Raw genomic sequence first — 13,203 nt, 5'->3', positions numbered from 1 at the left:
ATTCTCTTCCATTTTTTAAGCCGTCGATTACCAGAACACCCTTTTTATAACTGGTATTTCACTCGCAGCACTTGCTTTATGTTTAAGTTCCCTTCCCTTTTGCAATCACTTCTCGCAGTGGCCTCACCACCGTGAGAAATCTGGGAGATGAGAGGTTGTTCTTTACATTTCTATCCCACTCTTCCTTCAAAGGGGCTCAGAATGGTTTACATGGTTATGTTTATCCTTATGACAACCCTGTGAGGTAGGTTAGGCTGCTGTACAATTTTTTTAAATAGAGGGGTTTTTTTTTGGTGGGGGGAATAAACCATAGTTTGGGGGGAGGCTACTCACGTACTCCTGAACCATTGCCATCACCTCATCCACTGAGCCCAGCACCTGGGTTGCTGCTGCTGGTGAGACCCACCCACAACCCCTCTCCCATTCTCAACAGGTGGCTTGCCCCCAGGAACTGTGAGGGCTACCCGCTGCCCACTCCACCATCACTGACAACTGGGTAAGGGCACATGGGGCAGTGACCCCAAAGAAGACTTTAGACTGCAGGGCTGCTCAACTTTGGCCCTCCTGCAGATGTTGGCCTGCAACTCCCATAACCCTTGGCTATTGGCCACTGTAGCTGGGGATCATGGGTGCTGTAGTCCCAAAACAGCTGAGGGGGGCCTTATTTGAGCAGGCCTGCCTTAGTGCATGGGAAGGTGGATATTTGAGAAAGCGCTCCTAGATGTAAACCATTTCCTAATCTGTCTTCCCTTTCCCCCTCAGGCCTTTCAGGAGCAGAGGTCATCAAAAGTGGACATGGATTTTTCTGGGACACAGAAGGTTCCATTGGACCCCGGACCAAAGTTGTTGTGGGGGATCGTGCAGGAGGTCAATGGAGGGGCCACCTTGCTTGGTAAGAAAGGGAGGAGAGTTTATTTCAGCTTGGTTTCCCTCCCTCCTGAAATTCTGGGCTGCTTTTTACAATCCCCTTCAGGTTCTGTGAAGGGATATGTAAACGTAACTCCATCTTCTTGCCCTAGTTTAGAAAGGAATTTACCATCGACTCTTGGGACTATGTTCCCATCCATTGCTCCCCGTAACAGGGATTCCCAGACATTGTGGACTACAACTCCCACGCTCCCCATCCAAAGCCATTGCAGCTGGAGATGATGGGAACTGTAGTCAAGAACAGCTGGGGACTCCTGATAAAGGGGAACGCTGGTGCTATCCAGTGCTTTGAACTTAACTAAACTTAATTCTCTCCTCAGCATTTAAGCCCTCAAAATAATATATCCAAATGGAAAAAATAGCTCAGAAATTTTGCTGCAGAGTCAACAGGAACATAAGAACAGGATCAGGCCCAAGCCCCATCTAGGCCAGCATCCTGTTTCACACAGTGGCCCACCAGAGGCCTCTGGGGGCCCACAAGCAACAGGTGAGGGCATGCCCTCTCTCCTGCTATTGCTCCCCTGCAACTGGTATGAGAGGTATTGTACCTCTGATGCTGGAGGTGGCCCACAGCCACCAGACTAGTAGCTATTGATAGACCTGTCCTCGATAAATTTGTCTAAGCCCCTTATCTAAGGATAAATGGGGAACAGTGACTATCTTAGCAAACTCAAATAGGAAGGGGTCCACTCTTGTCTCTCCAGGAAGAGTGGTTGCTGTGAGGAAGAAGGCCCTGCTCCAGATCTTTTCTCAGATTACTTAGGAACATAGGAAGCTGCCTTACTGAGTCAGACCTTTGGTCCATCTAGCTCATTACCGTCTACACAGACTGGCAGTAGCTTCTCCACGGTTTTTGGCGCTCTCAGCCCTACCTTGGAGATGCCAGGGAAGGAACTTGGAACCTTCTGCATGCAAGAATGCAGGTGCTTTTCCCAGAGCAGCCCCGTCCTCTAAGGGGAATATCTTACAGTGCTCCTACGTGGTCTCCCATTCAAATGCACACCAGGGCAGACCTTGCTTAGCAAAGGTGACAATTTATGTTTGCTACTATTCATGCCTACTCTCCTGGTCTGAAGCAGACTGAAGCCTGTTAAATGTAGGGATGTGAAGCAAAGCCTTTCCAGGTAATATTCAGGAGCGAGGAGGAGGTACCAGGGGAGGGCAAACCACCTCTGAGGCAGGCAGGTCTCCGACCATGAAGGGCTTCAGAGGTTAACCATCTAGAGTTCTGGTTTGTGTCTTTTAAAAAAGTAAATGACCTAGGTCTGAGCTTCCTGAAGTATCCGCTACTGCATATGAGGTTCCCAGGCGCTTACTATCTTATTTAGAGACTCTAACCAGAGTTCTCCAACTTCTAAGCGGACCTTCTCGGTTGTGGCATCTTATCTTGGGAATTTCCTATACCAGCTGGTTATATCAAGCACCCACCCTGACTGCCTTTTGGCAAGAGCCAAAATCTAGGAGCTGATATCTGAGTCCCGAAGTGTACATGCTTTCAGCCCTCCTGGCAAGGTAACGTAACGTGTGTGCTGTTTTTGCAAGAGGACTGCTTTGGAAGTGCTCCGTAAGATCAAAAACATTTTGCTGCCATTACTGGCTTCTAATGGTATCTGGTGTTAGTTTTTGTGCTTTGACTGATTGAATCTGGTCAGGCTATTTACTGTATTGGTGATATTATTTTGAGTATTTACATGATGAACTAGATCTCTTTTGTCTTTGTTGGTCTCCTTCACAGATGGTGAAATTGCACTGCCTTTTCATTCCAGGCCTCCTCCTCCTTGTGGCAGAGCAGACACAGCCTCTGGGCAACTGGACAAGGTGAGGGATATGTCCTTTGGGAGAAGAGGGGGCCAACATAAGAATATAAGAACATCCCTGCTAGATCACACCAAGGCCTATCTAGTCTAGCATCCCGTTTCACACAGTGGCCCACCAGATGCCTCTGTGAAGCCCACAGGAGAGGTGAGGGCATGCCCTCTCTCTTGCTGTTGATTCTCTCTCGCTGCTGTTCCCCTGCAACTGGTATTTAGAGGCATCTTGCCTGTGAGGCTGGAGGTGGCCTATAGGCCTCATGCTAGTAGCCATTGATAGACCTGTCCTCCATGAATTTATCTAAATCTCTCTTAAATCCATTCAGGTCGTTGGTTCTCACCACATCTAGTGGCAGAGAATTCCATAGGCTAATTGTGTGTTGTGTGGAAAAGTACTTCTTTTTGTCAGTCCCATATTTCTTGGCAGTCAGTTTCATGGGATGACTCCTGGTTCTAGTGTTATGTGAGAGGAAGTAAAAATTATCTCTCAACTTTCACCACACCATGCATGATTTTATAGACCTCTATCATGTCTTCCCTCAGTCGTCTTTTTTCTAAGCTAAAAAACCCCAGGTGTTGTAGCCTTGCCTCGTAAGGAAGCTGCTTTAGGCCCCTGATCATCTTGTTTGCCCTCTTCTTCACCTTCTCCAATTTTATAATATCCTTTCGGAGGTATGGTGACGAGAAATGTATGCAGTACTTCAAATGTGGCTAAGCCATAGTTTTGTATAAGGGCATTACAATAGCAGTTTTATTTTCAATCCCGTTCTTAATTATCCTAAGCTTAGAATTGGCCTTTTTCATGGCTACCATACATTGAGTCTACAGTTTCACCGAGCTGTCCACCACGATTACAAGATCCCTCTCCTGGTCAGTCACTGATACCTCAGAACCCATCAACGTATATGTGAAGCAGAGCTTTTTTTGCCCCAGTATGCATCACTTTACACTTGCTTACATTGAACTGGATTTGCCATTTTGTTCCCCACTCACCCAGTTTGGAGAGATCCCTTTGGAGCTCCTCACAATCTGTTTTGGATTTCACTACCCGAAAGAGTTTGGTATCATCTGCAAATTTGGCCACTTCACTGGTTACCCCAACTTCTAAATCATTTATGAATCTAGTTAAAGAGCACTGGTCTCAGTACAGATCCCTGGGGGACCCCACTTCTTTCTTACATCCATTGTGAAAACTGTCCATTTATTCCTCCCCTGTTTCCTGTCCTTACCAATCCACATATGAACCTGTCCCCTTATCCCATGACTGCTAAGTTTACTCAAGCGCCTTTGGTGCGAACTTTGCCAAAAGCTTTTTGGAAATCCAAGTATACTATATCAGCCGGATCACCCTTACCCATTTGCCCGTTGACAGAAAACTCCAAAAAGTTAGTGAGGAAGACTTGCCCTTGCAGACGCCATGATGGTTCTATTTCAGGAAGGCCTGTTCTTCGATATGATTTCCATCAATTTACCTGGCACAGGCCTGTAGTTTCCCAGACCCCCCTTGGATCCCTTTTTTGAAAATTGGAGTTGCATTAGCTACTTTCCGGTCCTCTGGTACAGAGCCTGATTGTAGGAACAAGTTATATTTTTTGCTAGGAGATCAGCAATTTTGCATTTGAGTTCCTTCAGAACTCTTGGGTGGAGGCCATCTGCCCCTGGCCATTTGTTAATTTTTAGTTTTTCAAGACAGTTTAGAACATCTTCCCTTGTTACCACAAATTGGCTTAGTTCTTCAGCCTACGAGCCTGAGAAGCTCAGTTCCGGAGAGGGTATATGTCAGTATCCTCTGTTACAAAGACAGATGCAAAGAACTCATTCAGCTTCTCTGCAGTCTCCTTATCCTCCTTAACAATCCCTTTCATGCCCACATCATTGAAGGGCCCAACTGTCTCCCTGGCAGGTTTTCTACTTCTGATATATTTAAATAAGTTCTTGTTATTCTGTTTGACACTTCTAGCTATATGCTCCTAAACTCTCTTTTTGCATCCCTTATTGTCATCTTGCATTTCCTTTGCCAGAGTTTGTTCCTTTCAATTCTCTTCATTTGGGCAGGACTTCCATTTTCTGAAGGAAGTCTTCTTCCCTTTTATAACTTCCCTGACTCTACTTGTTAGTCATGCTGGCATCCTCCTGAATTTGGTGGTACCTTTTCTCCTCCTTGGTATACATTTCAACTAAGCTATTATAGTGCTTTTGATTAAGTTCCATGCATTCTGGAGTGATCTGACCCTCCTGACTTTCCCTTTCAGCTTCCTTTTCACCAGTCCCCTCATTTTTGAGAAGTTCCCTCTTCTGAAATCCAGTGCATTTGTGTTGGACTTCCTTGGCAATGCTCCACTCGCATATAAACTGAATTAGATCACACTTTGGCCACTATTCCCCAATGGTTCTACAACTCTGACATCTCGCACCAGGTCCTGGGCTCCACTTAGGATTAAGTCCAGAGTCGCCTTCTCTCTGGCTGGTTCTGCTCTAAGGCACAGTCATTTAGCATGTCTGAAATTTGGCACCTCTGTCATTCGCCCGAAAATGGATTTGCATGTGAGGGTAATTGAAGTCACCCATTATTACAGCTCTGCCTCTCTTTGATGCCTATCAGATTTGCCTCTACAACTCTAGGTCACTCTCAGCATTTTGATCCAGAGGGTGATAGCACATCCCTAGTAACACATTTCCTTTCAGTCCTCATATTGTCACCCATAATGATTTTGTGGAGGACTCTGGTCCTCCTGGGTTTTCTAGCTTGTTGGGTTCTATTCTTTCTTTAATATACAGTGCTACTCCACCCCCAATCCACTCCTGGTATATCTGAAAAGTTTGCACCCTCACAACTTAGGGGGTTTTGCTTGCCGAACCAGATATCACCCAATTCCTGTTGGCAACCTCCTAGGCATCGTTTTAAAACATGCTCTGTAACCTTATTTTATTCTAAGCACCAGCAGTTTGGTTCCATCTTGGTTCAAGTGCAGCCTGTCCCTTTGGTACAGGCTTGCCTTAACATATATCCCAGTGCCTAACAAATCTGAACCCCTCCCCACAGCACCACCATCTCATCCACACATTGAGACCCCTCAGTTCTGCCTGTCTCACTTGCCCTGCATGTGTTTGGAACAGGTAACACTTCAGAGAACGCTACCCTGGGGGGTCCTGGACTTCATTATGCTACCTAGCAGCCTTTAGGACCTTCTAAATTTGGCCTTTAGGACCTTCCAAATGCATTTCCCAACTTTGTGGGTACCAACGTGCACCACGAAAGCTGACTCCTCCCCAGCACTGCCTAACAACCTTATCTAGACTCTGAGGGGATTCTCCAGATCGCCCAAAAGCAGGCTAAGGGAGCCTAGCCTGCTCTTGGGCGATCGTGTGCTAAGCCCTCTCTCCCCACAAACCCCCATACAGCTCTTTTCACTGATCATGAGAAGAGCTTAACCGTGTGACATCCACAACCTTCGCACCAGGCAGGCAAGTCACTGTATGTCTACACGCGGGTCACAAACCCATCTCTCTATGCCCCTACTGATTGAATCACCTACTAATAGGTTGACTACTGTAATGCGCTTTACGTGGGGCTGCCTTTGTACATAGTTCGGAAACTTAAAGTTAGTTCAAAATGCAGCAGCAAGGCTGGTCTCCGGGGCAACCTGGAGAGACCGTATTATGCCTGTTTTGAAACAGCTGCACTGGCTGCCGATATGTTTCTGAGCAAAATACAAAGTGCTGGTTATTACCTTTAAAGCCCTGAATGGCTTAGGTCCAGGTTACCTTAGAGAGCGCCTTCTTCGGTCTGATCCCCACCACACGCTAAGATCATCTGAGGAGGTCCGGCTCCAGTTGCCACTCGTCTGGTGGTGACCCAGAGGCGAGCCTTCTCTGTAGCCGCTCCTGGACTGTGGAATGTGCTCCCTGCAGACATCTGTAATTTGAATTCTTTATTGGAATTTAGGAGAGCCCTAAAGACCTACCTGTTCGGCCTGGCCTTCCAGTGCTCTTAAATTGTTTTAAAGGGTCTTTGATGTTTGTGTACCGCCCTGAGCTATTTTGTAAGGGCGGTCTAAAAATCAAACAAACAAACAAACAAACAAACAAACAAATAATAGGAGGCCCCCAACTCCCAGAGGAGTATACTCTGTGCATATGGGTGCATCACCCAAGGAAGGGGCCCTTTCTAAGGGAGCACTCCCTTCTTCCTCAGACTGATGTCCTCCTTCCCTGAGACCTTCAATCTCCATGACAGCAGAGAAGCTGTCAACCTGAGAGTGGATGCCTCTATCACATCCCCGAGGATGTCATCCACATACCTTTCTGCCTCCCTGGGCTTCACATACCCACAGCCTCTGCCTCTTATGTAGATATACAAGCAACACTCTGTGCAATACACTGGGAAGCACCCCCTGCCCCGCTTGCATTCTTCCTTCGTAACTGGTTTTATTGGCTACTTAGAATATGTAGAGCTTGTTTACTTGAAAGCTAGGTCTCAACTTCAATTGTCAGCTAATTAAGAATTTTAAGCTCTGTCCTCCAAGAAAATTTCAAAAGTGGGGTAGTACTCGCCTTCTCCTTGTGCTGGGAATCTCCTTTGTGATAAAGGGGGATCACGTGTGCCTCCCTGCAAAACTCCTGTGATATCTGTTAGCAAACTCCTGTTCACAAAGTTTCAGGTAGCAAAGTGGTCTTTTCCACAAACGGTGTGACTCCCCTGTGGCTAATCTCCACCCACTGTCTCCCTAGGCACAACCAAAACTGCTCTGTCAAAAACAAATCTCAGAAAAGACTAGCCCTAATCAACTCCCTTGTTTTGTTGTTTGCTTGCTTGCTTGCCTCTTTATGATGGAAAACTAAAGTTTGCTGCCTCCCCTGCTCTGAGCCTTGTCTTCTCAAGAACTGCTTCCAAACAACCTGGTGGCCTCTGTCCCCTGTGCATCCCTCTGGGTCTAAAATAATCTGTGTCCCTCCCTTGGCGGCCTCTGAAGGAGAAGACCCAGCTCTGAAGGAGAAGACCCAGCCACTGCTGCTGCCTTGGATTGCTGTATTATCTGTGACGACAACTTTTCCCTTCTTCTTTCAGAGTCTGGTGACTCTTGAGGAGGTGACTGTGGATTTCTTGGAGGAGGAGTGGGCACAGCTGGATCCAGATCAAAGAACTCTTCACACGGAAGTCATGGAGGAAATTTGCAGGCATCTGGCCTCTCTGGGTAACGCTTCTCCTCCTTTGGTTGCTATTTTTGGTTTGAATCAATTAACTTGAGGGCCACCATCATGGGGGGCCCCCACAGTGGGGGCAAGAAGGGGCACCCCCCCCCCGATTGAGACTGTTCCCATTGAATGAAATATACTCCCAGGGCGGGTAGTATTGGATTGCTGGTTTTGTCCCCACCCGAGATGCCCATGAAGAGTGTAGGGCCTGGTTTATATTCTTCAGTTTTGTATTCTTTGATTCAGATAATAATGAACTAGATTTCTTCTTGATTTCCATCTCCATTTTCCCCTCCTTGGGAGGCTTTTTCTTTTCCTGCAGGTGATGTAGGGAAGAGTGAAAAACAATTTGAACGGCAAAGAGGGGAAATGGAAGCAAAATATCAGTGGATGAAGAAATCTGTGGCTGGTCAATGTTATAACTTCCATAAAATTCCAGTAGAAAAACAGGATTGCAAGAGAAACAGAAGGAATGAACACCCTGAATGTGCACAGACCTTAACCAATAAATCAAGCCTTGGCACACGTCAAAGAATTCATACAGGTGAGAAAAAATATGTATGCTCAGAATGTGGAAAGAGCTTCAGCGATGGCTCGAGCCTTGCTTCACATCAAAGAATTCATATGGGGGGGAAACCACATCTGTGCTTAGAGTGTGGAAAGAGCTTTAAGAGAAACTCAGATCTTATTTCCCACCAAAGGACGCACACAGGAGAGAAACCATATGAATGCTCAGAGTGTGGGAAAAGCTTCATCCACAAATCAAGGCTGACTTTACATCAAAGAATCCACACAGGAGAGAAACCATTTACATGTTCAGACTGTGGAAAGAGCTTCTGTGGCAGCTCAAGCCTTATTTACCATCAAAGAATTCACACAGGGGAGAAACCATATCACTGCTTGGAATGTGGGAAAAGCTTCATCCAGAGCTCAAAGCTTACTTTGCATCAAAGAATCCACACTGGGGAAAAACCATTTAAATGTTCAGACTGCGGGAAGACCTTCAGGAGCACTTCAAGCCTTACTTACCATCAAAGAATTCACACAGGGGAGAAACCATATAAATGCTCAGAATGTGGAAAAAGCTTCATCCAGAGCTCAAAGCTTACTGTGCACCAAAGAATCCACACAGGGGAAAAACCATATAAATGTTCAGTGTGTGGAAAGAACTTCAGCCAGAGGTCAAACCTTACTTACCACCAAAAAATTCATACAGGGAAGTAGTCATATGAATGCTCAGAGTGTGGGAAAAGCTTTAGGAAGAGCTCACTTACCATCAAAGAATCCACACAGAAGACTAACCATATAAATGTTCAGAATGTGGAAAGAGCTTCAATAACAGCTCAGACCTTACCATCAAAGAACCCACACAGTGAAATACCTGAGCAGGTCAGGTGTGGCAAGGGGCAGGTTGAAGTCACACAAGCAGAGGGTCAGGAGCCAAAAGTCTGTTGGTCAGTAGCAGACACTGTCAAAGTCAAAAGGAGCAAGGAGTCAGAGACTGAGAAATCCAAGAACAGGAATGGGGGCTCCTCGGACCCTGTCTCATTCTGTGAATCGTCTGCACCAGGGTCAGGAGCCAACACCCCTTCACCCCAAAGCTCCCCAGTGTGCAACTTGGGGGTCATGGCCCCCTCATCTTGGGATGCTTCAGTGTCCCACTTGAGGTTCATGAAACACAGGGGAGAACCATGTGTTGAGTCCAGATGTCCACGGTATAAACACTGGAGTAAAAAACAAAGTAGCCTAGGAAGTCAGGAAGGGAAAATGTGAGGAGCCAGATAAGGCTCCCAGAATTCCCTAAACATCTGGCTCTCTGTAAGACCTCTCTTCTCAGCTCTTCTGAGACTTAGAAACAGGCCTCTCATTGTGTTCTCTATTTTGCTGTGTTCTGACCTTGCATTCTTGCCCTGCTAAGCAAGATAGTAAGTTGCTTTTGCCCTGCATCCTCCCCTGCCTGTGAATTGAAGGTGTCAGGCTTATGTGTCCATATCTGTGATCACTGTTGGCTAATAGAGAGGGTCTTTAATATTGTCAGTCATCAGCACTTTTTGGAAATGAATATATATGAATATGGTGAATATTTATATACTGCTTTTTAACAAAAGTTCCCAAAGCGGTTTACGTGGATAGAAATAAAATGGCTCCCTGTCCCCAAAGGGCTCACAATCTAAAAAAGAAACATAAGATAGACACCCGCAACAGCCACTGGAGGGATGCTGTGCTGGAGATGTATAGGGCCAGTTGCTCTCCCCTTGCTAAATAGAGAATCACCACTTTTAAAAGATGCCTCTTTGTTCAGTTAGCAGACCATTATCTCATATTTGATCCAGTTCTCAGAGATTTTATTTTTGGAAGTTAGCATTTTTTGCTCCTTATAAGAAGCCCCACCTTTCCACCCCTAATCTTTCCTGGAACCATTTTACCCCTGTCTTTACTCAGATCTTCACCCATACTTTCACACAGAGCTTCAATCATACTTACATTCATATCTTCACTCCTTACTTATATGCATACATACACCTTCCTTCTGCCCTTTTGAGGTGCAAGATCTTGGGGTTGTATCCTAAGATGGCCTACCTTGCTACCCGTTTCAGCACAGCTTGTGGTCACTTAGCCTCATCACCAGCACGTCAGACAGGTATGTTAGGGAGTCATCGGTCCCATCCTCCACTCCTGAAAAGTCTATTCCCCCGCCTCCTATTATTTTGCTTTTGGGTGTGCATGGAACGGGCAGGGAAGGCTCAGCTAGAAAAGCCAAATTAAGAGATCATTCACACAATTGAAAACTGTGTTCTACCTGGATTTGGGAGCTGTGTGTGCTCCCAATTTTCAATTGTGTGGAAGCACACTAAGAGGAAAACCTGAGTAGAAGTGATTGTGTGGAAGCAAGGTAGGAGGAAAACCTGGGTAGCTTTTTTCCTTCTACCTTGCTTCCACACAATCACTTCTACCCAGGTTTTTCTCTTAGTGTGTTTCCACATAACCAAAAATTGGGAGAGCACACAGCTCCCAAACCCAGGTAGAACATAGTTTTCGATTGTATGAATGACCTCCAAGAGAGTTCCAGCAAGTAGTTTAAGGGTAAGAGGGATGTTGGTTCGACTCTTACAGTCTCCTGCCTCTACTTTATTCATCTAGCACCGTTAACTAGCTGCTGGGAGCTCTCACTCCTAGTCAGTTTGCAGACAATCTTCCCAAAGTCTCAGTGAGATGCTAGAATTCAGTCATTCTGTGTATTTTACTTACATTATCTTGCCATGGGTAAAATTACAAGCAGGGAGACAAAACAACGATTTCCCCCCTTTAAAAGCAAAGCTGTTTCTCTGACTTTTTCTTTTACATGTCCCTGAATGTGTCTGGCTTTCTGTGTCAAATTAATCTGGGTTCCTGACCTGGAAGCATGAATGGGACCAATTCTCGTTGTGTGCCCGAACTTCATCGGATTAGGCAGTGTTTTTTCTCTGTTGTGTGCCTGAACTTCATTGGATTAGGCAGTGTCTTTTCTCTGTTGTCTTCTGTGGTTTGTTTCCTTTGCCTGAACTTTGTTTTACAGTCCCTGTTTTATGTCTGTGTTTCTGCATAGTTCCACATTTGTCTCCCTTCTTGGAGATCTTGTTCCTGCATTTCCCAGCTTCAGAGTTTTTCTCTGTCATGTTTGTGCTCTCAGCTCCTAGCCTTTTATTAGTTAACCCCTTTTTCCCCTGCCTTCCCAACTCCCCTTCCTTAGGTTTAGGATAGGAAACTTTATATTTAAGACATATTGGGGAATTCACTGTTAGTTTGTTTTCATTACTTCATTTGAATAATCACACCCCCAGATAAAGTTGCAGCAGGAAGGCTAGCTGAGAGCCTTTCTCCTTTCACAAATACAGCCCGCTTCCTGAGTGAGTTCAGTTTTCTGAGATGGGCTTAACTTGGCCATGGAAGCCCAGACTGGACTGACCTGTCTTAAGAACCAGAATTCTCTCTTAGATTGGGTTTAGTCTGTACTCAGTTACTTTTATAATGTGTTTTAAATGCCCTGTTTTGTTCTAGAGCTCCCCTCAACATTAGCAAGAGAATTTAATTCGGTCAACCTCTTCCTATCCTGGTTTCCCATTTCCCCCCTTCTTTAGATTTAAAATTTTAATAAGGGCCTCCCCATCTCTGACAACTTTTAAGAAGTCTTTAAAGACACTTTTTTTTTCCACCCAAGCTTTTTAGCTAGACTTGTGGTTTTAAATCTTTTAAAGGTTTTTATGTCTGTATGTTTTATGTTGTTGTCAACCACCCGGAGACGGAAGTTTGGGGCAGTGTACAAATAAAAATAAATAGATAGTGCCAGAACATGCATTCCATCTTGTGAGTTTTATGACATGTGGGAACATACTATTTGGTTAGATGATTCTAGCCTCACTTTGTATTCAATAAAATTTATTATTAGGTTCAAAATCTGTGGATGTTTTCTGGAGTCGCCTATTTCATAACCGTAGCCTTAAAAGTCCCAAGGAAAGAAGGAAGGGGGTGTCTATGGCTCCCCTTTCCCCCTTCATAACAGGGAGCAACCAGATCAATGATCAGTTGGTGGAAATACTTTTAGTGATCGTTTGTTTGTTTGTTTATTCGATTTTTATACCGCCCTTCCGAGCTGGCTCAGGGCGGTTTACAATTAAAAACCAGAAATCATTAAAAACAATTAAAACAGAAATACAAATATCAACACCAATTTAAAAACATCTTAAAAAACAATTAAACTATCAAAACAATTAAAACCCTGAAAACCAGGTTTACATTAAAACAATTAAAACCAATTAAAAACCCTGAAAGGCCAGGCCAAACAGATGGGTTTTAAGGGCTCTCTTTAAGGTCAGTGAAGAATTAAGATTACGAATTTCTGCCGGGAGTGCATTCCACAGCCCAGGAGCAACAACAGAGAAGGCCCACCTCTGAGTTGCCACCAAACGAACCGGTGGTAACTGGAGACGGACCTCCCCAGATGACCTTAACGTGCGGTGGGGATCATGTAAAGATTAAGTTTGAGTCTTAATTCCCATCAAAGTATACACATGAGAGAAACTGTACAAAAGTACACCTTTTGTAGACCTTCAGACATGAAACGCTAATTAATATGAACAGAGAGACAGGAGAGAGCATTTAAATCTGCAGCTATCTTAAGACCCTTTGGGTAGTGGCTTCTGTGACAATGTGGGTAGCAAGAAGGACCTAGATGGGAGAGCCAGGTTGAGACCACCTCAGCTGTAAACCTCACAAAGGAGGGACTTCAAGG

At 45.1% G+C, this 13,203-nt stretch overlaps 1 pseudogene; it reads left to right on the top strand.

Annotated features, from left to right (window-relative positions):
* LOC128341674 (zinc finger protein 420-like) overlaps window positions 1-13,203 on the top strand; it is a 46,752-nt pseudogene that overhangs the window by 2,241 nt on the left and 31,308 nt on the right.

This window comes from Hemicordylus capensis, chromosome 2, assembly GCF_027244095.1.
Source record: "Hemicordylus capensis ecotype Gifberg chromosome 2, rHemCap1.1.pri, whole genome shotgun sequence".
Taxonomy (NCBI): Eukaryota; Metazoa; Chordata; class Lepidosauria; order Squamata; family Cordylidae; genus Hemicordylus; species Hemicordylus capensis.
Note: the sequence above shows the minus strand (reverse complement) of the source record. Positions and strands in the feature narration are given on the sequence as shown.